Source organism: Chinchilla lanigera, unplaced genomic scaffold (genome assembly GCF_000276665.1).
Source record: "Chinchilla lanigera isolate Chin_1 unplaced genomic scaffold, ChiLan1.0 scaffold00064, whole genome shotgun sequence".
In the NCBI taxonomy this organism is placed as follows: domain Eukaryota; kingdom Metazoa; phylum Chordata; class Mammalia; order Rodentia; family Chinchillidae; genus Chinchilla; species Chinchilla lanigera.
The window spans coordinates 7,028,653-7,052,999 of record NW_004955465.1 but is presented as its reverse complement, the minus strand read 5'-3'; the positions used below and the strand labels follow the sequence as shown (position 1 = coordinate 7,052,999).

The following is a 24,347-nucleotide window of genomic DNA, read 5'->3' as shown; positions in this document are numbered from 1 at the left end:
TTCAAATGTTTTCCAAAAATGCTATGCTTTATCCCAGCGTGGTTGTGCACGCTTGTAATCCCAGCACTCTGGAGGCTGAGGCAAGAGGATTGCAAGTTCAAGCCCAGCCTGGAAAATTTAGCAAATGACTTAAGCTATGTAGCTATCTCAAACTTAAAAGCCATACGATATAGCTCAGTTTAAAAGCCCTCAGTTGAACAGCTCCCAGTACTAAAAAAAAAAAAAAAAAGTTATGGTTTAGTTTTAAAATGGAAGGATAGTGTGCTTCTCTCTAAGGCTGCCAAAGAAAGTACCTAGTGTTAGCCTTAATATTCAGACCACATGGCCAGGCCCAAGCCACCATCAGACCATCATAACCATTAACTTCTAACAATAAAGCCTAAGAGCAAAGGGAAAGAATCTGGTTACTAAGGCTGAAAGCATAAATATTTGAAAGAACGACAGCCATCGTACTTCCTATCTGAAATAATCTATCTCAAGGCCATGGCAAGGGATGGCCGAGTCGCATACTTCCCTTCGAATTCCCTTTCCACCATCCCTTCCCCTCCCAGCATCTCCATCAGTCCAGTTTATTCAGTATGACTCCTGGTCTTTATAAAGAATATTTAAATGACCAGAGGCTGGGATTAAGCACGTCCCGAAATGGCTTCAGAAGCTGCTAACACTCTATGGCCACCAGGCATCTTTTGAAAGACGTGGACATTTGGAAATGTCTTGCGCCACCACAGGCTGGCACCCTCATGCAAGTGAATGATTCCTCCCCCCAGGGCACAGTTGTTATCTCTCCATCGCTGGCATCCACTTGCACAGCACTCTGCCTCGCCCATGTCCCCGAGGACCAGCTGCTCCGAGACCCACCCTTGCTGAGCAGCAAGATGAGCAGTATTTTCCACCGAGAGTGGGGGACGGTGCTGCAGTTGCATGCGGCTGAATCATAAAGGCCTGAACAGCAGCATGATTAGCACTGGAGGGCACTCACTTCACAAAGAGAGTCCCCAGGAGACAGACACAGTGGGGCCCTTGTCACTTTCCAAACAGCATAAAGGGAAGCTCAAGTTTTGTTTTGTTTTTAACTGGCTTTAGGCTCTTTTGCATGGCTCACATGCAACTGGCAGCTGCTGGCTTCCTGAGCCTCGCAAAAAGAAAAAGGAAAAGATTGAAAGCATCGTAGGACGCGATATGGCACAGCACAGCCGACTGAGTTAAAAGAGCGTCCATTCGGATGTGGCTCTGCTGCTTACGGGCTGTGTTACCCCGGCTCAGTCCCTCCCTCTCCCTGGAACACGGCTCCTGCGGTTTCCCATGGGGCTTAAATGAAGGAGTTGCCAGGACAGGTGGGGTGGGTCTGGTACAGAAGACAGCTGAAGAAGTCTGCAATGAATGAAGGACTAGATTGTCCACTTCCCTTATACAGTAGGCAGTCCTTTGATTTTAGCCCTTTCCCTCCCCCAGATAAGCTGCCAACACAGGGCTCATTTCTGAAGCTCAACTGTCTTTTTGGTTTTTGGTTTTTCTCCGGTACCGGGAACCGAACTCACGACTTTGCCTTTGCCAGGCAGGCGCTGTGCCGCTGAGCTAAATCCCCAGCCCCTGAAGCTCAGCTCTCAAACCAGTCCCATGTAGGAGATCTTAGAGGTGCCAGGCCATCTCAAACGGTCACGAGGGGGACACTGGGTGGTAGAGTTTCCAGCCCTGATTCCGGCGCTCGCCAGGTGTGCACCTGTGCACACAGTCATCGCAGTCCCCCTTCCCTCACCCTGAGCTTCCATTTTGCTCATCTTGAAAAGATGAGTGTGCTGGACTAGATCTGTAGGTATCACTTCTAGCACCAAACCCTAAGTCAATAAAAGAACTCAGAGGGGGGCCTGAGCCTGGGTCTGCTCAACCTTCTCGGAGGTCAAATGGAAGGCACCCCAGAGAGCGCCTGGGAGCAGTTAGAAAACCACAGGACCAGATTCTCTGTGTCTCCTTCTAGGCCTGGCATTGCGTGATCCTGACAGCCTATGGAGTAATTGGGGCCCGTTTTGAGCCTGACCGAATTAGCCCAAGGCTGATTACAACTAAGACTCCTTTGTCCCCAGCTCCTCAGACCTACTGCCTGGGCAAAAGTCACTTGGCAGGAAGTTCTTTCTGCTTGGCTCCAGCCAGTGTCTTACGGGCTGGGTCACTACAGCACTGGGGCCTTGGGAAGGAGTGGGAAGGAATATGAAAGAAAAAAATCTGTAATCTTATCCTCCAGAGAGTGTCTTGTGAGCGTAAACCAATCAGAGGGGACTGTAGCAATATTAGCGTGAACAATAGGGAGAAAGGGCGCTGGGTAAGGAATCAGGACACTTAATCTTGGGTTGGCATTGCCCACATGACCTTGAGGAGTCCGTCACACCTGTGTCGCCGTTCCATCCGTAGCAGGACTAGGTTAGATAACCTGCGGGGCGTTTCCACCCATAAACTTCTACAAGTCTAAGGGTCACAGGCACTTAGGACTGTTGATAGAAACGGTGTCAAACTGTTGTTAACATTTTCCAGTAACTTATGTTCATTACCTTTCAATATTCCTCAGCCATGGTTTAGGAGCCATCTTAGGCCATCAGCAGGGTGATGACCCAACTGCCCCTAGGGTGATGGCTTGAATCTGCAAGGTCAACCTGAGGAGAATCTCCCAGACACCCTGGTACTACGATTAAAGCAACCTTAGCCCCAGCTAGCACCTTTCAAGCCCAGGAGAAATGAATAAATATCTTCAAGGTGGTAAAACTGTCTGCAGGGATTCACTGTTACAGTCCACCGCTTGGCTAATGGTTTCTGAGGTCGCATTCAAAGGTCCTCAGTTATTATTATTCCTGAACCCATAAATTGACCCATAAGTTGAATGTGTGGGACAGTGGGGGTGCAAGGGTTAACTTAACCCTAGGTGTGACTGGATAAATGCATGCATGCTTGTTTAGGTCACAGGTGACTCTCACAAGGCAACCCATTTACCTAAAGTGACAGTGCCTGCTAACACATTTTATTCTTTTTCCTTTTCGTTTGTTTTGTTTTGCTGAGAATTGAACCTAGGGTCTTTGCGTTGAGCTACCTCTTCAGTCTCTTGTTAATTATTATCTTGATACAGGTCTTGCTAAGTCATTAAGTTGCCCAGGATAGGCTCAAACTTGAATTCTCCTCAGCCTCTCAGAATGCTGGGGTTACAGGAATGCACCACAACATCCAGCTCAAACGCAGCGTCTTTAAGGAGGGAAAATGACTTGGGCTAGGTAATTGTTTGAAATAGCATTCCACCCGGAATCTGATTACAGGGCCTGATTTCCAGCTTGATTGTTTGAGTCTTCTTTAGGTTTTACGTTTCAAAGTCTTATCAAGACTAACTCCACCCCATAGTTAGGAATCCACCTTTGTCAAAAGCACAGTATGGAGCCCGGCAGCCAGGTAAAGAAGAGGAAGTATAGCAGGACGACATTCATTTATTCTGGACAAATTGTCCTCCTATATATATTAAAAAGCTTTCATAGGCAAGTAGCAGAACACTCAGCTCAAACCAGCTTTTTAAAAAAGGATATTTTTATCTATGAAGATAAGAACTCCAGTAAGCTCCAAGGAGATTAAAACCTGAGGTCCAGCAAGGTCATCAGGAAGCCAAGTTCCTCCCAGGGCACAGTTCTCCCATCCTGGGGGTACTGGTCTCAGCCTCAGACTGCTTATCTCTTGGTTTCAAGATCCCTCGGTAGTTCTGTTTTTACATCCAGAGCAGCTGGGCCTGGTTCGTGGGTGATCCACCTGGGAGGAGGACAGGGCCTTGGGCCCAGAAGGACCTTGTACTTCTGACCCTGTACTTAGGGTAAGGTTCTGCTATCTCCATCTTGAAAATCTTAATTTTATTTCTGAATTTATGCTTTAGAAGTGAAGTCATAATAGAGAGGAGCACATGTGTAAACACAGCAGATCAGCACACTATGTGTGTCCATTTTTCTTTCTTTATTTATTTATTTGGTACCAGGAATCGAACTCAGAACCTTGCACTTGCCAGGCAGGCGCCGTGCTTCTGAGATATATCCCCAGCTCCCATCTTTCTTGCTGGCCCAACCCATTGTCATGAGACGGAGAGTCCCTCGGGGCTTCTTCCCAGGTTCCTCATGTCTCGAACACTTGGCCACAACGCACAGAAAAGGCAGCAAATGTGTACATTTATTGAAGACGCAAAACAAATACACTCTGCAGAGTGAGGGCAAGCTGATAAAAACCCTCACAGTGGCCCCAAGGTAAACCACAGGGTCTATTGTACCCAAAATTCCCAGGTTATCTCTCTCTCTTTAATGTAAATAAGGCATTCTGACAGTTACTGTATCATACACTCACTTGGCATCATGTCAGGTGTATACTGTCCTATCAAAAACCATGTTTGACTTCCTCTTACATATGAATGAAGGATCAGTAATAGTGTCTCTTGACTGGTTATGACCACATGCAAATGAAGCATTGAAAATGGCATCTTCTGATTGGTCCAACATAGCACTTTTCTGATTGGCTCTGTGTATAGTGATGATGGTGTCACCGCGTTGGGAGTGTGCCTGCCCAGCAGTGCAATAGTCTTCTCTTACCATGGAGTCCCTCTAGGCTTGAAGCAAGGAAAACATGAGCTGGGAAATCCACGACTGAATAAATGGGGGCACTGGACATCCTGAGAGGCCATGCATCCCATCCTAACCAGAACTTGCTCACACACAGAAAGACAGTAGAATTTGACAATGCACAAAGGAAACCTATCTTTTCTTTCCTAACTTGGGTTCCTTCCCTGTGTTAGCCAACACAGAGAAACAACAGCATAGGAGGAGAGACGTGAATCATTCGCCTGTATGCCTCAGTGAACTATTCCAGAAGAAACCCCAGTGTAATTCCAGCCTGTCAGTCCAAAAGTCTCTACTTCTTGACTTCTTCCTGCTCCTTGATTTTTTTTACTTCTTCTTTTTCATCAGCAAAACAGCAGGAAAACTATCTAAGTCATGTGCATCCATGTATTGCCCTGTGAATGTCTGCCTAGAACAGAATACTATCTTACAGGAAGCTGTCCCTTCCAGTCTCTGGCTGGTGACTCTGTGTTCTTTCCCAAGCTGTCACAGAGCTGTGCCTCCTCGGTTTGATGTATGTGTCCCAACTTCTTCCATCCCCTCGGGACCATTTTTGATAAGAAAATAAGGATGATGTACCCCTGAGCAGAGAGGAAGACTTACTTGTTTCCTTGTATGTCATTTTTTAATATTTAAATTACTTACCATGTGCATGGGTTACCTGTGTAATTCATGTAAGGATTTTATATGTATATTTTAAAAATTACTTACACTAGCTATTTCTGAAAACAAAGGAAAAATTTTTTTAAAACTTTCAGTCTAAAGACAATTGAGGTTATTAAATTATGCCAATGAAGCATATCATCAATGAGCTAGAATTCATCCTGGAAAAAAGTATAAATCTTTCAAAGAGTGATATAAAAATATCTGAGACCTATTGCTATATCCTGCTTGAGAATACAGTTGTCCCTTAGTGTCCTCGAGAGACTGGTTTCAAGCCACTCTCCACCCGCATCTGGACACCAAGATCTACAGGTGCTCCAATCTCCAGTAATAAAAGGCACAGTATTTGTGTAGAAACTACACACACCTCCTGCGGAAATGAGACCATCTCTAGTTGGTGTATAATGTTTAATACAATGGAAATACTCTGTACACGGCCAATATACTGTGTTGTTTAGGAAAGGATGACGAGAACAAACTATACATATTCAGTAGAGATGTGATCTTTCTCTGGATGTTTTGATCTGCAGTTGGTTGAATCTGCCCGACCTGCAGGTACAGAAGCCAACTGCGCCCAGGCTACAGCTCACCCTCGGCCTCATTTTGAAAGCAGATGCTGAGAACTCCCTCTGCCCAGCTGCCTTACATAACCACCGCCTCACCACTGGCTGGCCCCCTTGCTTGCCAAACCTCTTCCTTTCTTCACTGCTGGCTCTTCGGTTCATGTAAAGAGGGGCAGTGGGTCACATGGAAGCACATGCTGGGGGCGGACATGCCCCACAGCCAAGGAGGAAGGGCAGAGCCATGATAGTATCTCCTTCCCTTTTCCTTTCTATCTTGTGCTTTAGCAATTCTCCAAATTGAATAATGCAGGGACTTGTTCTGGAATAAACTCTATTAGAGCCAGCAGAGGTCTGGAGGTGCCTTCGTTCTACCCCTAGAGGACAGCGACATTCCCCAAGCACCCACAAGTTGGCATGAGAGCCAGGACTCAAATCACCATGGTTGCTGCATGGGGAATTATTCTCTTTCAAAAATATCTGAATCCCAGTTTCCCTTTGTGGTGTGGTCAAGGCCTATTTTTGTCCAGAAACAAAATAAAACACTATTCTGTTTCTATGTCCACAGAGAAGCTCATAAAATGCAAAGGCAGACATTATTATAAGAATCAATCTCCATCAATTCAGCGGAGTTGGTGAGCTTTTTGTTTCTTAAATAAGGCTGGAGAGTGTCACAGCAACAATGCTGTTGTTTAGACCAGTGGTTCTCAAACTGCTGACCCTGTGCAGGGTCATTCTTTCCTGTGGGGCAGTCCTGTGCATTGTAGGACAGACGGAAGTATCCCTGGCCTCTACTCTCTGGATGCTGCTGGTAGCTCTTTTTCTTCCAATTGTAACAACCAAAAGGGTCTCTGGTAAAGAGTCACTGATGTCCTGGCAACTGGATTATTTCGCTGTCACTAGAAAACACCCTTCAAAGGAAAAGAGTGTACAGTAAGGCTTCATAGCCAAATAACATGGAAAACTGAGAGTCAAACCACTGGGTTAACACTTGCCAGTGATCTGCCTGAACCAGCAGAGCGGCCAGAGCTCAGAGTAGCATGCAGCCATGATGCTTAGCCAGATATCTGGACACAAGGAATTGAGTCAAGGTGACACACAAAATCAAGTACCCTGTGGTCTATAGGATTCCGTTAGCTACAATGTGTGTTCTTCTGGGAGGTCTGGCTGAATTTCAGGAAAGGAATGTTGGACTGACTGCCTGGTCTTCTGGTCTGGAGCTTACATGAGTGCATGAAACATCCAGCTTGTTTCCAGGTAGTTTTTCCAGACTCAGACATTAAGTTGTTGTGCTTGTGCTCCTTTAAGGAGAATTTCTGTCTCCAAAGGAGGCTGAGCAATGGAAGAAACAGGTGATGGGGAAGGTGTTCTTGGGAAGTAGTTACCTTAGAACAATTGTCAAAAGAGGAGGTTTTATAGTTTTGGGGGTCCAACTACAGACGTGGTGTCAATTTTGAAAATAGCTTAGTGCTTGCATAGAAGAAAAGCCTCTCATCTCATAGGTCATTGATCTGGGATCCATATTGGATGGCCGTTCCTGAAAATGACATGAACCCTCTCTTCCACACCCACCAACATCACCGACAACCCCGAGAGTGTACTTGCTGTCTGCATTAACATTAGCACTCTCACCTTACATCAGCAGCAAGGCTGATGTAAATGCAACCACTCTGGCCAAATCAAAATCTAAACTCTGGTGTCTCTGGTAAAGAGTCACTGATCTCCTGGCAACTGGGTTATTTCGCTGTCACTAGAAAACACTCTTCAAAGGAAAAGAGTGTACAGTAAGGCTTCTCACCTTACATCAGCAGGAGTGTCAAAAACTCTGGAGTGTTGAAAATCTAATCACTGAAATTTCCCCTCTGTAGGATGAGGGAAAAAAAAATCATCCCCTGAATACAACACGACAGCCTTGGAGAGCAGTTTCAGCAATGTCAGGGTAAGGAAGGACTAGGAGATGATCATGGTGACAACGATGACGATGATGATGGTGATGTTGTTGTGAGGTGGTCCCTCAGAGAAGGAGGAAGGAGGGCAGCTGGACTTAGGATTTTGAAAGCAGAGGACAGTGACGTAAGGGGGCAGCAGTAGCAGATTTTGTAGGAGACAAGTGCGAACATGGGTAAGTGTTAGAGGCTCTCAGTGAGTAGAAGGCTCCGAACTGCATGGAGTATGTGGAAATCCATCAAGTGACTCACAGTTAAGCCCGCAGTGCTCTGGGCTGAACTGGCAGCAGCATGTGAGCAAGAGGGTAATGCTTGAGACATAGATCTAAGGCACCCAGAAGGCCTTTGGCTTCCCTTGTATTTTGGGGCAAGAGCTCCAAAACTATGTCTTTCCTTTCTATTTAAAAAGAGGGAAATAGAAAGTGAGTCCAAACAGGGACTCCAAGAGTAGGAGAAAGGGTGGAGAAGGAGTGAGGTTTTGAAATGCAAAGAGAGATTGGGAGTTCCAGTTTGTGGATTTGGGAGTTCCAGTTTGTGTATGCTGAGGGTCCTGCCTCAGCATACGAGAGAAAGAGACTACAGGGGAATAGGTTCAGGATCCAATCTCTGCAATAGTCACTAAGCCTTCAAAAGCCTTAAAACCATTCAAGTGTCTTTTGGTCTTCGGGAGAGGGAAAATGATGGTGTTAATTCTTCCTTGAATTAAAGGTGTTAACTCTTTACGGAAAAAGTCCTCCTTTCAGAGGAGCTAGCGTGTCCCAGGGAGCACACTTGAGGGCTGCATTGTAATATTTTGTTTTTAAGGACCTTCCAACCATTGTGGGCGACAGAGGGAGTAAGTAATGAGTGGTGATGAATAAGTTCCCTGTCCAAGTGTGCAGAGAAAAATATCATCCATATCTCCAATAAGGACCAAGCTGCAGATGAAGATAAAATGTCTCAGGTCTGAAATAAATAGGGACCTCAGTAAGTCCCGGAGCTGTGATGGCGCATGTGTGTTGTTGCCTTTCCATGTGAAACCAAAAGGTATTGTGAGAAGGGGAGGAAAATTATACTTTAAAAAACATGCACAACATACCTTGATGACTGTGAATTGCACACTGTTGGATAGACAGGCTAGGATGGTGCCAGGGATCTCAGGTGGTAGAAGAAATGTGGGACTCACTGTTCTGTTTACCACTCACAAGCCTCAGACTGACTGGTCTCCATTTGGCGTCACTGCCTGGAGGATGGGAACATTGCAGAAACTAGAGGTGAGAATTAAGTGTCCCTTGTCAAGGAACCCTGGAAGCATAGTTTGAAGGTTTTGGAGATACTCGCTTTAGAGAATATAATGGTGTCTCACTTTCTGTACCACTGAGACAAAATACCCAACATTTACAACTGAAAGCAGGAGAAGTTTATTTAGGCTCATGGTTTAGTTTTAGTGTGCAGTTGGCCATCTCCAAGGCAGAACAGTGTGACAGAGAGGCACAGCAGAAAACAGCTGCTCAAGTCCGGTGGTCTGGAAGCAGAGGAGGGAGGGGCCAGAGAGAGATACATCTTTAGGTCACGCCCACTTCTTCCCACCAGACCCCACCTCCTGACAGTAAGTCCTCCACATCCTGATTCAATCACCTTCCTGCCTGTAAATGCAGGAGGCCTTTGGGGACATCTAGGTCTAAACCATAACATTTGGCGTGAGAGGTTCTATTTCTTATTTAGCCTCCCAGATATGGCTTGTGTCAGCAGAGTTAGCAGCTCAGAGAGTTAGGCATTATTGTTAACAGAGTTCACCGTTAGGGACTGAAAGGAAGGTCAGAAATTTCTGACACCAGCAAGAACACTTTAATGGCCAAAAAAGAGCCATAGGAGGGCAAAGACACAAGGCGGGGAGTCAGGGATCTTGGGGTGAGATGTTCAGGGATACAATACAGACCATTGGAAACCACTGTTTTTCCAGAAGGTTATTGGGTAGTGGAATTAAGGAGAAAGAAGCTGGAAGCAAGGGCTCCTAGGGAGACAGAAGGAGGTTCAGGTAAAGTCAACTATGTGGGTGATAATCAAGTCCCACCACAGGTGTGGCTTGTGTACTCCTGGGGACGATGGCCATAAATAAGAAGTGATCATGGCAGGATGTGCTGCCTTGGGTCCACCAAGAAGGGAGTAGGATGCTCCCAGGGGGGGATGATTTCCTCCCCTTGTACATTAGCATGGACACAAGGAGCGGGTCTCCCTGACCGTCATTGCAGAGATGGATGTTTGGACTCTCTTTTCATTTGTGTTTTAAGGCCAGGCAGTCTAACTTCAGAGTTCCCTTTATTTACAAATCTGCAAGTGTCTCTAATTACGAGGAGCTCCGGAGGGCACAAATTGCCCTGGTTTGCTTTCCTGTACTTAGTTATGTTTTACAAGCCATCAATTTGCACAGTGCTTGTTGATTTGGCCTTTTCTGCAACGCTGTATTCATGTTGTTACGCTACTGTACATTTCCAGAGAGAGGAGCACTCTGCCTCTTTACAGTATGTCTTTAGATAATATCTCTAATTGCTAGGCATAAGCCACTGACAAAATTAGAAATCACGATGGTTCGAATGGTGCCTCTAAACCTCAGTGAAACTTAATTGCCTTTGTAAATAATTAAAGCATATTAATTGTACAAATTAATGGGTTTCACTGTGACATGTCCATACCTACCCACCTTCTTCCCCTATTCTCTTTCACCTTCCCCTCACTCCTCTCTCTCTGTGGTCCCCTTTTCCTACCCTTAATTGCCATGCTGCAATGAAATGGTATATCTCATGCTTGAGAGCTGAAAAAGTTGATATACATCAGGGAATCCAGGAGAACACACCCAGAGGACCGGGCTAAATCAATCACTGAACTCTTCCCCATTCTTACTGGCTGGAAGGTCTTTAACAATTGCACGTAGATCTAAGCGAGATTGTTCAGGGGAGAGGCAGGTCAGGGCCTTCTGTCCCACCAACACACAGGGTAGGGCCTGGCAGAGGGAGCCCCAAGGGTTAAGGAAGGCAGGGAGGTGGGGGAAGAAGGGCTGAAGGATAAAGGACGAATCTACTGAGCAAGGAGGACTAAGGGCTGGAGAAAGCACTAGGGTTCAGCCCAAAGAAGCTTCTGGGGAAGGAAAGGGGTCTGAAGTTTTGTTGAAAGTGAAAGAGGAAGTGGAGGAGAGGCTGGTGGTAGAGACAGTCCTTCAGGAACTGCACAGTTTGAGACAGACTAGAGACATTTTCCCCATTTTCACCCCCCTTGTGCCAAGCAAAATCAGCCGTCTATTGGTGAGGTCTTAGATGCTGAGCTATGAGGGCCTTGTGAAGTCTGCCACGTGTCCCAGTAGAGCCGCTGCAGTTCGAAGTCATCCTCATGGAAGCCCCGCTATCATTGGAGGCAATTAACCGGAGTCACCAGTGGGAAACATTCTGAGTGGTCTTAGAAGGGGGTTAAGTAGGTTAAGAAGTTTAAACAGAAGCAGCCACTAAACAAGGCCAAATGCTCACTCCAACAGAGTCTAATTCACATCCTCACTATGCTGCCATGGACAGATATCAGGCACAGGGTTCAGGAGATGGACCACTTCCTGTGGGATCTCTGATCCCCAGGCAAGAGGGGCACCAATTGCTGAAGCAGGCTCAGTGCCTGGAGGGAGAAGCAGGTCCAGGTGAGCTCCTCATCCCATCCAAGTCACAGCCCCAAACTGATATAGGGATGATATAGCATCTCCAAATAATATAAGGGAAATAGAACTCCCAATCTGCTAGATATGCCGAGTTCATGTTCCCTGAAATCAAAGAATGAATTGCAGGGACAACAGAGGCTAATAGTAGAAAGTATGTATTGAGAGAAAGAAAACCTGCAAGAGACAGAGGGGGTCCCGAGTGGGTGGCCAGAGATACTAACTCTCAAGGGAGTTTTATAGAGCAAAACCACGAGATGAGGCAGATCTAAAGAACTATAATCAATCAATAAGTTTCCAAATATATTCACTTAGGTAATACTGCTGCAAAGGGAAGTCACAAGGTGGGTGTGAGGTGGAATAAAACTATAGTGAACCCGTTAGATTACAACAAGTATAGTCATTTAAGTAATATTGATTAAATTGGATCAAACTGGGAAGCAAGTCAGGCAAGTGTGTGTGGGATAGACAAGGACTTTCATGGAAGGGGTGGGCTAAAAAGGTTTGGGCCTCCCCCTCAAGGTGATTGATGCCTATTTAGAATATCAGCCACTGCTGTGCATCCCTAGGGGAAGTAGATGGGTGTAGTTGTTCCTCTTTTTCTTGAAGTCTGGCCTTCAGTGAATGCGCCTCCAGCCACAGTTGTCTTCTGCACTGACCTCCCAAAGCTCCATCCTTATCAGACTGCCTACAATATTCCTAAATAACTTAGCTACCTGTAATAAGACTGTCAATGACCAAAAGGAGCAGTAAGCAAACAGCTTTTCCTCAGGCAATGGAAGTAGCAAGGGCACCCAGAGCTACAGAGGACAGCAGTCCAGCAGGTGCTCTGGTCTGGACCTTTACAGGGAGTAGGCAGGTCACAAGGCACAGGTGGGGTGCACAGGTGAGATGTTTGTAATTGGAAGGGGGGGGTCTGTCGGCAAGCTAACCAGAAAATATCTATCTCTGTGTCCAGCTGCTTTGAGGGCCACAGGGATTAGCTAATCACTGAGGAAACATGTAACAGTACTTTGGGGATCTGTACCTGCTTGTCACAGGCAAACAAGGGTCATCCAAGAACCTTATGGGGATCACAAAAAATGATAGCACTCAAAAGTGGGTGTAGCTGTTAGTCTGGCCTGGTCAGTAAATACCACTGGGGGCTGGGGATTTAGCTCAGCGGCAAAAGCACCTGCCTGGCAAGCGCAAGGTCGTGAGTTCGGTTCCCGGTACCGGAGAAAAAAAAAAAAAAAAAAACACTGTTAACAGTAAATACCACTGACAGGGTCACATCAACAACATCACGTCTTTCCTTGCAGTGCTGGAGGTTGATTTTCTAGAACAAGGTGTGGGTAGGGCTGAGACCCCTCCCCTGAAGTCTCTCTCCCAAGGCCCTTAGTTGGCCATTTTCTTCCCTCTGCCTGAGTCTGTGTCCTGAGCTCCTTTTTCTCTAAGAACACCAGTCCTATTCCATTGAAGCCCACCCCAACAGCCTCACTTCAACTCAGTCACTTCTGTGCAGGCCCTGACTTTAAATCTGTCATGTTCTGAGGTACTGGGGTTATGCCTTTGGGGGACACAATCCAGCTCGTGCTAGAGTCTTTCCTAAGGCACATGGGGAAAGATGATTCTCTGATGTCAGTCACTTCCGGGGACGCTGACAGGTGGGCCCATACTGACATAAAATGGGGTTGCTCTTCACACAGGGCCAGGAGGATGTCCTTCGGCTCCACAGCAGCCCTCCCTGGCCATGGAGAAGGGACTTGTGAGGAAATCAAGAGAGGCTAAACAGAGCTGTGGAAAAGGGAAGTGAAGAAAGCACCCATGGCTGGGAGGGGAGCTGTGGCCTGAACCTCACTGGGTTGGGGAGTGGAAGAGTTGAGGCAGTCAGGCAGCAGAAAGCTCCACCCAGAGAGAGAAGGGATTTCAACAGTTGCCAGAGGGCAAGAAACTGGAGCCTTGGATGGGTAGGGGGTGTTTCCCCTCAGGAGTTTCCGCCCTGTTGATCCCTGTCACGTTCCCCCTTTCTCAATTTTAGAGCCTTTTTAAAGTAAACCTATCTCTTTCTGTTCCAATTCAAGAAGCCTGGAGTCCGAATTGTGTTCCCGTGTGGTTAGCCCTTGCTAAGAAGGGTCTGGAATCAGGGTGAGCAGGAAGATTTCTTCATTCCGAGATGGAATGCCTCCTCCTGGACTGTGACCTCAGAGCACAGGACCCTCCAGGCTTCATCCCAAGGCCCCTGTGCACACGCCGTGATTCCTGGATCCCTCTGAACATCTTTAGAACCTGGTCACGTACAAATCCATGTAGAGCTTGTTGCATCTGATTATATTTCCAACTTGTACTCCCTCTGGGGACTATGAAGTCATAATTCCTCCATTCTCATGTGTTCTAGCCAGGGGGCAGTTGCCAGGCCACCTGAACTCTCCCGGGTTTGTGATGGATGTGCGAATATTAAAGGAGAAAGGCAAACAGGCTGCCCTTCGCAGGGGAGGCGGGAGCTGCAGAGAGAGAGGCCTCTGGACGAGCCCTTGGACCGAGTGAGGGAAAAGGAGGAAGGCTTCCCAGACTGAGCTGGCAGGCAGACCCACAGGGAGCCTGCTGAGTCCTGCCACCCCCACCCTGTCCTTACTCGTCATTAGCACATGCCCTGGCCACCCGTAGCATGGCCTGAATTTATTCTGACCTGTGGTGATCTGTCAGGAAAAGACATAAGTGCCAAGGAAAGAGATCTGAGGCTGGGGATTTAGCTCACCGGCAAAGCGCCTGCCTGGCAAGCGCAAGGTCGTGAGTTCGGTTCCCGGTACCGGAGAAAAACCAAAAAAAAAGAAAGAGATCTGGAGCCTAGGGGAACAGGGTGAGAGGACAACGAGGCCACCCAGCCACCCAGCATCCCCACTGCCAGCGTCCCTGCTGCTGCCCACACCAGCCAAGAAAGGGATGGAGGGAAGAGGTGGAGGAGGGAGACATGCTAAGCAGAGGCTGGAAACTGCCACAGGAAAGAGAGGGCAGCCCTAGCAGAGGCTGAACGTGTTTTCTTTTTGGGAGATGCTGTGAGGCATGCAAAAGTGAGCGGTGAGGTCTTGCAGGGGCCTGGGCAGCGCCAGGGCTGAGCAGACACTTCCAACATAGGGAGAGGGGCGGCTGGCTTTGCAGCAGCCAGCAGAGCCTCTGCACAGAACTGGTTTTACAGCTCTGTTGACTTCACAGTCCTAAAACACAGGCAAGCTGGGGGACGGATGGTTTTAAGATCCATTTGTGTGCTGTTAAACACCGGCCTGTCTTTCCGAGGGTTTCTACACCCTCAACTTTTTAAAGCCACAATACAAGAAAAACCAGAAAAAATAAATCCAGCTAGAACATCAGGTTTTGTTTATGCTCGCTAAAAAACGACACTCTCAGGCACGCACCCTCTGCAAAACGAGGCATTGTGTCTTCAATTCAAAACAAAATCAGCAGAGGCAGCAGAAAAAGGGAGATGTGATATGCTGTTGACGTCCACGGCTTCGGCGCCCCTTCCAGGAGTACACGGCTATTCTGTACCCGCTGAGAACCCAGGTCAACTGTGCTCTGAAGTCGTTTCATGAAAGCACCCACAACGCTCATCCGCATCAAAGAACTGTTTTCATTAAGATTCAGCTAATGCCATGTGCTGGGACAGCAAATACGACTACAAAATAGGGACCTGGAAGCACAGGGAGCACGCCCTCTTATTAATCGTCCTCGCCTCGTGGGGTCTGCGGCGTCCTGGCATCGCCTGCAGCACAGAGCCAGGTTGCAGGGCTGCGTAGCAGCACACACCCTGGTCAAGCACAGGAAGCAGTCAGCGAACAGCTGCACAGCAGCAGGGAAGGAAGCCTCATCTGCCTCCCATTTCACACCCGTACTGAGCCAGTGGGGAGCCGGGAGACTGCGAGACTCAGCAGAGCTCCCCACTGATCTGGAGTGGTCTGCAGGGCCTTAAAATAGATCTCTAGAGTCAGAGCTTCACCTCCTTTAAGAAGGACATTGTGTGTGGAATAAACAGGAAACTTGTGAAAAGCCATCCCGTACTTCCCATCCCGTACTTCCCTGAGGAGAACAGCTCTTTGCAGCCACAAAGGGCTGAACCCGTACTTGGACAGTGGACAGCACAGCCTCCCGCTCAGTCCTTGCCCTCTCTGAGGACACTCAACTCCGTGAGCACCTGGGTTGCTACCTGAGGACTCAGGGGCTGGTGTTGTGCTTGTGGCCTTGCCTCAAACCCCTAAGCGTGATCGAAGATTTGCACTCACAGCTGGAGGCCACTGGGGAGACCCATCCAGCTCCCGGGAATGTGCAGGGCCCTCGTTGTCTTTTCCAGGACAATTCTCTAGTGCTTGGCTGTATGATACCGTACTTTCTACTTCTGAAGGCTGAGTCTGGTGTCTGCAGCCCAACGAGCTGATGCCGGCATGTTCATGGAAGTAAGAGAAATCAGTCTCCCACCAATGGTGAGAAAACCAGGGTCCCTCAAGTCAGGCTGCATCCCTGGGCCAAAGGGCTGGGAATTCCCAAGTGTCACGCAACCCATGACATCTGTGCATCCTTGAGGGCCAGAGTTCTAGCTGTCATCCCATAATTACAGAGACAGTGCTGGGGTCTGAGCCAGGCATGAGAGCCACCGGGCCTTTCCTCCAATCTAATTTTCCAACAGCTTCCTCCTCCTCCTCTCCAACTCTGTCCCTACCACATGCTAGAAACCAAACGGACGGAGACAGCTTGAGCTCTGCTTACTCATCTACTGGGTTAATGAGTCCCTAAACACATAAAGTAGAGAAAAACAAGCCATAGTCTCCAAATTAAACACAAACCAAGTTAATCAAGAATTGCCAACAAGGACATTCATGGGTGTGGGACTGGCCTCCGTGTAAGCCAAGGGCTTTTGGTCAGAAGAAACATGCAGAAAGGGCTGCTTCTCCCTGTGGAGGAGGAACAGGCTCCAAGCGATTCCAGAGGTTGCAAGTTCAAGAAGGAAGTGAGGTCTAAAATTCCCCAGGAGCATAGGACACAGCAAAAGGAAGTTTTTCCTAGGAATTCTTGAACTTGGGGCTTCCAGAGAAGTAAGATGACATGATATTCACAAAGTGGTTCCACAAATAAATGCAGAAATATAGTCTATGAGGCAGGAAGGATAGAAGTAAGGACACCAGGCAAGGAGGGCAAAGGCCAGTAAAGGGAAACTGTAAAACAACTGGGTGATTTAACAATAAAATGCATGGTGATGCATGCCTGTCATCCCAGCTACTTAGGAGGTACACGTAGGAGGATTGCAAGTTCAAGGCCAGCCTGGGCAACTTAGTGACTTAGCAAGACCCTGTGTCAAAATAAAGTAAAACAAGAGGACTGCAGATGTCACTTGGCATTTCCTAAGCTTAATCCTCAATACTACAGCAAAACAAGGGCTGGAGATTTAGCTCAGCAGCACAGCACCTGCTTGGCAAGCATGAGGTCATGAGTTCGATTCCCAGTACGGGAAAAAAACAAAAACAAAACAAAACAAAACAAAAAAAAGCTACAGGAAAACAATGAAACAAAAAACAAAGGTTAGTTTATATCTTAAACTGTGCTGTGTAGTTCATTCAGTCACTCATACCCCTGCCAGTCTCTGTAAAAACTTCAAGTTCCACATCTATTGGGATGATAGAGACCATAAAAGAAAAAAGCAACACAACTGGTTGTGTATTTTGAAGTGGTAGCTTCTGCTTATTTCAAAGTACTTTTCATTGACTGATGAGAATAATCATTCAACAAGACTTTCAGAAAACTGTCCCAGGTCCTCCTGTAGTTGAATAAGAAATCCAAGCTCATTGCAGATGCTCCCCTCTGACACCCAAGCTTTGAAGGCCTCACCCAGAGCTGGCTGAGTATCAGCTGTAGCAGGCTTGCTGGGTTCAGCATTTCCTTTGTCTCTTGGACCACGCTTCAGGTTGTGACAAGTGCATGAATTTTCCCTAAATTTTGATGAAACACAAAAGAAACTTTTGTGCAGAGGAACTTCGCTGGGGGTGTGTGGTTTCTTGCTTGTGGCCTGTGGCCTGTCATTTATATTCCTCTCCTGAGCTGTGCTGGACAAAGGATAGGAACACCTGCTGCAAATCACCTGCCAAGAGGAGGCAAGGATGACACTGGGGATGCCTGGGGCTCAGCTTGGGGACCTGGGTGCCAGCATCTGTTCTGCTACCAACCGGCTCATGGTAACTCATTTCCACTACTGTGAAAGGAAGAGAGGGAGAGGGAAGAGGGGGAGGGAGGAGAGTAGAAGGGAAGGGAAGGGAAGGGAAAGAAAGGGAATGAAGGAAAGAAGGAAGGAAGGAAGGAAGGAAGGAAGGAAGGAAGGAAGGAAGGAAGGGAGACAGGGGAGGGCAGGTGGAATAGTCTGCTGTTACTGGAGCAAACACCTGAGAAAATTGGCTTATAAAGAGAAAAGATTTATTGTGGCTCACAGTTTTGGACGTTTCAGTCCATGGCTGGTTGACCCCATTTTTCTGGGCCCATAATGGAGCATCATATGATAGCTGGGAGTATGTGGTAGACCAAGATGTTCACCCCATGGTGGCCAGGAAGCAAAAAAGACAGAGAGAAGGAGACTGGCATCCCACAACCCCCTTAGTGAGCTCTCCCCCAGATGACCTTCCACTAGGCCTGAGCTTTTAAAGGTTCCACTGCCCCCCAGGAGGTTTTCCACATTAGCCTCTTGGAAACACTTGCCCAAGCCATGGCATGAGGGAGAACTTGGGCTAAGCCAGAGTTTCTCAATTTGTGCCCTTGTCAGTCTTGGGACCGATGATTCTTTGTTGGGGAGTCTGTCCTGTGCACTGCAGAACCCTGGATAACATCTGCAGCCTCTACCGCCAGCAGTTCCCCCTCCAGTCATGACAATTAAAAATGCCAGCAGACTTTGCCGTGTGTCTCCTGGGCATGAGAGATTGCATAGTCCTGAGCTGTCCAATCCAGAAGCCATGAGCGGGCATTAAGCATGTGGCCATCCAAATTGAGATGTTCCCTAGGTATACAATGTGCCCTGCATGTCAAACATTTAAAAGAAAAAGAATCAAAAAGCATGTAAACTACCTCATGGATATTTTTATATTAATATTTTATAGGGTTTACACTTTATATGATTACCTATTGCAGTGATACCATTTTAATATATTAGCTGAAATGGAATAGTATAAGAATTCATTCCACCTGTTTCTTTATTTTATTTTTCATCACATGGCTACTAAAAAAATTGAAATGATGCATATGAAGCCCATTGTGCCAGTTTAGGTTTGCACTGGCCGGCACGGGGTTGGCAGCAGCTAGGTCCTTCCTGTTCTGATAACTCAAAACTCCCTGCAGGAATGAAGAAACTGGTTTTCCAGCCCTCTGTGCAGACAGCCGAAGTGTAACCAAGTGTGGATACAATCCTGTCAGATTGTCAAAGTTCCCCTTGGAGAGCATTTGAGCCTCTTTCTCCTCTTTGATAAACTAAGCAACGCTGCATGTCAGCATTTAGAGGCAACGCCCTGCCCATCCCACAAAGGAAGCAGCCCCAACTGTCAACATCCTGCTCTGGCGCTGATGGATACCACAGCCCGACACACCCCACGCGGGAGCCTGGGGAAGCCAGCCTAGCTGTGCAGTTTCCGCTCTACCTCTGGAACCAGGAGCGCTGGCTCCCAGTCGTACTGGGGCCGTCACAACTGCTCTGTGCTTTTCACAAACATGAACTTCATGCCTACAATAGTTTTGATAGCCGCACACGAGGATCTCTGTTTTATATGCAGCCACCAGGCATTTTTGCCTCAGAAACTCGGGCCCTCAAAAGTTATCCCAAATGCCCCTAGAGTCCTCAGAAACTCAATCTCAGCTCTTTTGCCAGTATCATGTCTCACCCCAACTCCTGCAGCTGTTTGAAAAGTCCCGGAGGTATAAGCAAAGGAGAACATTCGAGGTGGCCCCTCTGGTTTTCTGACTTACTAGTCCTCTCTGATACGTCAGTGTCAGGGATTGCCACCATCTTAAAGAGGTCAGCATGTTACAGGAGCCACCAAGTGATCATTCTCTTCCAAGGTCTGGCTGCCTTGTGGGATTCCCAGGTTCCCTTTGGAATGCCTAACTATTACGGTTAAGTGGCTCAGGCTTGGTCCCAGCTTGTGACACATTGCAAGAGGTTGGGGTAGAAACTTCAGGAGGTAGGTCTTAGTGGGAAGAATTTAGGTCATTATGGACACACACTGAAGTGGGTATTGGGACCCAGGCTCCTTGCTGTCTCTCTTTTGCTTCCCAGTCACCAAAAAGTAAGCAGCTTCCTCCATCGCAAACCCCCTGCCATAATGCGCTCTCTCATCACAGCCCCAATGTCAATGGGGCCAAATGACCATGGACTGGACTCCTGAAACCATGAGCTACATGAAACTTTTCCCTCAGGCTATGACAGCAGACAGCTAGTGGTCTCACCAGCTACCCACTCTCTTCTCATCACAGGAAAGGACTCTCTCAACCTGTGCTGGGCGGTGTGCTTCCCTCACTGGAAACAAAGGTGAACCAAAGCACCAGCTTCATCTGCTTCCTCCAAACACACACCCCATCTTTGGGAGGAATCAATCATGGTGTCCAAGTGACTTTCAGCTTTCAAAGCAAAATCCAGAAGAGCAGGTTTAGATTTGGCCAAAATTTGCTTTCAGTCCTGCCCCAGAAACCTCCCAGTGACATGGGCAGCTCTCTGGGCATAGATACATAAAAAAGACGGCAGACAAAATGTAATTTAATACCTTTATAGATTATAGTGTAGCCACCCATGGGAAAACTGAGGCTCGGTGGTGTCAAGTGTGCTCGGCATCACATTTCTGGTGAGAGTCAGAGGAGGGAGTCCAACACGGCACCCCAGGCTCCACCTAAATAAATCACGAGTTGCTCCTCCTATTCCATGCTCTGTCCTGAGACCCCAGAGAACATGGAGAGGAATCTGACCTCTCTGCATCCTCACAGGCTGGTGGCATCAGGAAAGACAGTGAGATAGCCAGGCCCTCCTTTCTATTCCTAGACACTCCTTCCGCTAAAGAAATGCCTGCTATTATGTGGTCACCCGCCTCCAACAGCCCAAGAGTATGCCCTGGAACACTTCCATAAGATCTGTTAGAAGTGAAGGTTAACACATGCCTAGACCAGGTCATCTGACTTATGCGATGTTTTTCTTTCTCAGCAACCTGTAGAAATGGTATTTTTTTTTTAAAAAGTATTCAGTGTTATCCATAAGGGTTTAAGGGTTCTACAACTAGCTGACTCTTACTTCATTTGTTTTGTTGTGTTTTATTTTCATTTGAGTGGTTGTGGATAGTGGGATTTACTAGAAATGCCAGTTTAGAGGAGGTGTGGAAATTCAGGGTTATCTTATCAGATAGAGTCCTTACGAGCAACAAAACTGAATGGCTGATCAAAGTACTCTGTCATAAAATTATGAGTCTTAAAACTGGAGAGGATGCCATACACGAGGCCCAAGCCTGGGTCTGTGCAGTGATCTCTGCTCAGACAGCCACCTATGCAGTGTGACGTTCATTAAGCACGGAGGCAGAGTGGTGGTCCACACCCCCGCCTCGGGGCAGCTTCAACAAAGGTTTTCAGCAAAGCTTATGTTGAGCTTTAAGGAAGAAATGTACTACTCCACTCAGTAATCTTTCTTTTGTTTCTGTTTCTGTTTTTGTTTTGAGACAGGGTCTTGCTTTGTAGTAGTGCAAGCTGACCTTGAACTCATTGTGTAGCCCAGGCTGGCCTCAGACTCTCTGTGATCTTCCTGCTTCAGCCTCCTGAGTGCTGGAATTCCACGTGTGCACCGCCACAGCTGGCCTCCACTCAATTATCTTACAAAATTTTGCACAGTTAATTATACAGCTGGAAGCCTCTACCTTATTAAAACATATAATTCAGTAAGAAAACCTGTGAAGCACACAAAATTATCCACTGGGGGAAAGAAATCCAGCGAATTGTAATGCCTTACAACTCTGAGTAGATGTTAAAAATTTTATTAAAGGGATAGAATAGGTCAGTGGTAGAGAGCTTGCCTAGCACGTGTGAAGCCCTGGGGTCTATCTCCAGAATCTCTCTCTCTCTCTCTCTTTCTCTCTCTCTCTCTCTGTCTCTCTCTCACACACACACACATACCATGAGCATGCACTTATATCAACAAAAGTAGAATTTCATAAACTCAAGTTGAAAGAAAGTTGAGCTGAAGGAAAGTCGAAGATGAATGAAAAAAAGTCAGATACAGCAATACATACTGAATGATTCCATGAATATAAAGCTTAAAAATGGGCAAAACTAGTTTTGGAAAACCAGCATGGCAATTCTTTAAAAAATTAGACATAAAACTGTCACATGCTCTAGCAATTAATTCTATTTTCAGGTATAGAGGCACCTGGACTGGCATCAGGGTTACAAGGAGATACATGTGCAACCTTGTTCACATCAGCATGATTCACAACTGCCAAAGAGAGAAGCTACTCAAGGATTTATCAACACACAAATAGAGGGACGTAATGTGATCCATTTTCATCCTTAAAAAGCACAGCACTTGATGACACTATGCTCAGTGATGAAAGCCAGGTACAGAAGGATAAGCACAGTATGATTCTACTTATATGAAGTCCCAGAGTAGCCAAAGTCAGAAACAGAAAGTACAATGAGTGCCAAGGGCTGGGAGCAGGGGCAATGGGGAGTTAGCACTTAACAGGTACAGAGTAGGTTTGGGAAGATAAAAAAGTGCTGGGCATGGGAGGAGGTAATGGTCACACAATGATGTAAATGTACTTATGCCACTAAACTGCACACTCAAAATTCGTTAAAAAGAGAAAGTGTGTGTTGTGTATACGATACCACAATGGAAGGTATAGCTCAATGGTAGAGCATTTGCCTAACATGTGCCAGGCCCTGGGCTCCACTCTCTGCACTGGAAAAAAAATACCTTTTTTTAAAGGGAGGGTAGTATAGGTACTATGGGAGGGTACTAAACTGTGATGAGGCATGTGGGCTGGGGCTGGAGAAAGTGCAGGAGGAGAGCTTCCTCCTGGGTTGTTTCTTGTTTACATGCTGGCTGCATGAATGCTTTCAATTTGCAAACTTTCATCAAACTATACATTTACAATTTGGGCATTTCTCTGGAATTCATGTTATATTTTACGAGTTTGAAAAATTATATACACAAAATTGAAAACCTAATATGCAAAAAAATAGCTCACAAGGCTGAAAGATAATCTTAAGTCTATAACAGCAGACAATTAACTTGTGTCCACCTCTGCTTCTAATAGCTTCTAGCACTCCCAAGTTGATAAGGCAACTTGAAGTTTTGTTTTCCCAGCCATTTTTGCACATGGGCAAGGGCAACCACTTCCCCAGAAGTCAGATCTTCTTTTAAAGACTTTCTCGTAGAAGTTTCCCCAGGGCTGCTCAGCACAATCCGGGCTTCTAGAGGCAGTTTGAGTAAAGAACCACTGAGCATGTGGAGATCCCAGCAGGCAGCTTGGTAGGAATCAGGTAAATCACAGGTGCACGCTTACCCGAGCCAGCAGGCAGCTTATTCATTAATCAGGTGCTTACTGCCTGTCGCTCTGGTTCCCCTCAGCCTGGCAGACTGGTGGCTTTGGAAGGCTTCCCAGTTGGGGCCCACAGCTCCCCTTTTCTACTGGTAGCCAACGCTTTTCTCTGCAGGTTTCTGCTCCATAAGCCTGGGGCTGAGTCTATTCCCATCCGGATCTTCCATACAGGCTGGCATCTTGGGGTTCTTCCACTTTCCCGAACTGCTCTTCATGTGACCCAGGTTATGAATCGAGCTGGTTTCTCCACCAGAGGTCCCAGGGCTCCTTGCTCTCTGCCTCCTCATCTTTCTTCCAATGATTTTCTTTCTACTTTAATCCTGCATTCCTTTCCTCACCTGACCACAAGCCCCAAACCAGTCCAGAGCTCACAGAGGCCAGTTCTATGTTTCATTACCATCCCATCCTATTCGTCCAGCCTTTAAAAACAGTGTAGGGCTGGAAGGGTAGCGTCTAGTGCTGGAGTGCCTGCCTAGCATGCACGATCTCTGGGTTCCACCCCCAGCTTGAGCATGCACACATACAATTACATGTCTATATAACCACGTTGACTTCTTATAATATACTGAGCACTACATCCATACCATCTAGTGCTCACATCTTCATTTTACCAGGGAGGAAACTGAGGCTCACGGTAGTAACTTGCCCATGAGCCCATAAAAGTAGCAGAGCCCAGATGCCAGGCTTCCCGGGGTTTAGGGAGCTACCTATCACACCAGGTGGGTGTGGAGCCTTGCGAACATTCTCCTGGGATGAGTCTCCCTGCTGAGTGACACTTTCCCAGGGTGCTGTAGCATTTGGATCTCTCTGGCTTCCTCTAATCACAGTTGGGAAAACCTCAGCACGTAATCATGAAATGTGAGGGATGTAAGGAGCTCAGGGCTGGGAATGTGGGTCAGTGACGGAGCACTTGCCTAGCGTGCACGAGGTCCTGGGTTCAACCCCAGCAATGTAAAAAATAACAGTAAAAATAAAGGCGTCTCTGGACTCCCCCTGGTTACAACCTTTTGTTTTAAACATCACATACAAGGCCAGGGCCCTTTTTATTTATTTACCCAAATAAAACCAGGGAGCAGATGTGTGCAGCTCGGCACGCCCCAGCTCTGGGGAACATTTGTATTTCCAGGGCTGGAACTGCAACGTGTGAAATGCCAGGGTGGAGGAAAGGGGCTCTAGGCAGAAGGAGATGGAAGAACATGTCCTAAAACGACACCAGGCCATCTTTCAGCTGGGGCACAAGGGGCAGTTACAAACCACCCTAACATTAAGGTAGACAATATATATATTATTTCAGACCCAGTGCTGTCCAC

General features: G+C 47.0%; 1 long non-coding RNA gene across 1 annotated transcript in view; it reads right to left on the bottom strand.

Annotated features, from left to right (window-relative positions):
• Nucleotides 1-24,347, bottom strand: part of LOC106150136 — a 76,258-nt gene that overhangs the window by 24,796 nt on the left and 27,115 nt on the right. The window contains exon 2 of the long non-coding RNA XR_001236765.1: nucleotides 8,870-9,013. This is a non-coding gene — a long non-coding RNA (uncharacterized LOC106150136). The remainder of the gene's footprint in view (nucleotides 1-8,869; nucleotides 9,014-24,347) is intronic.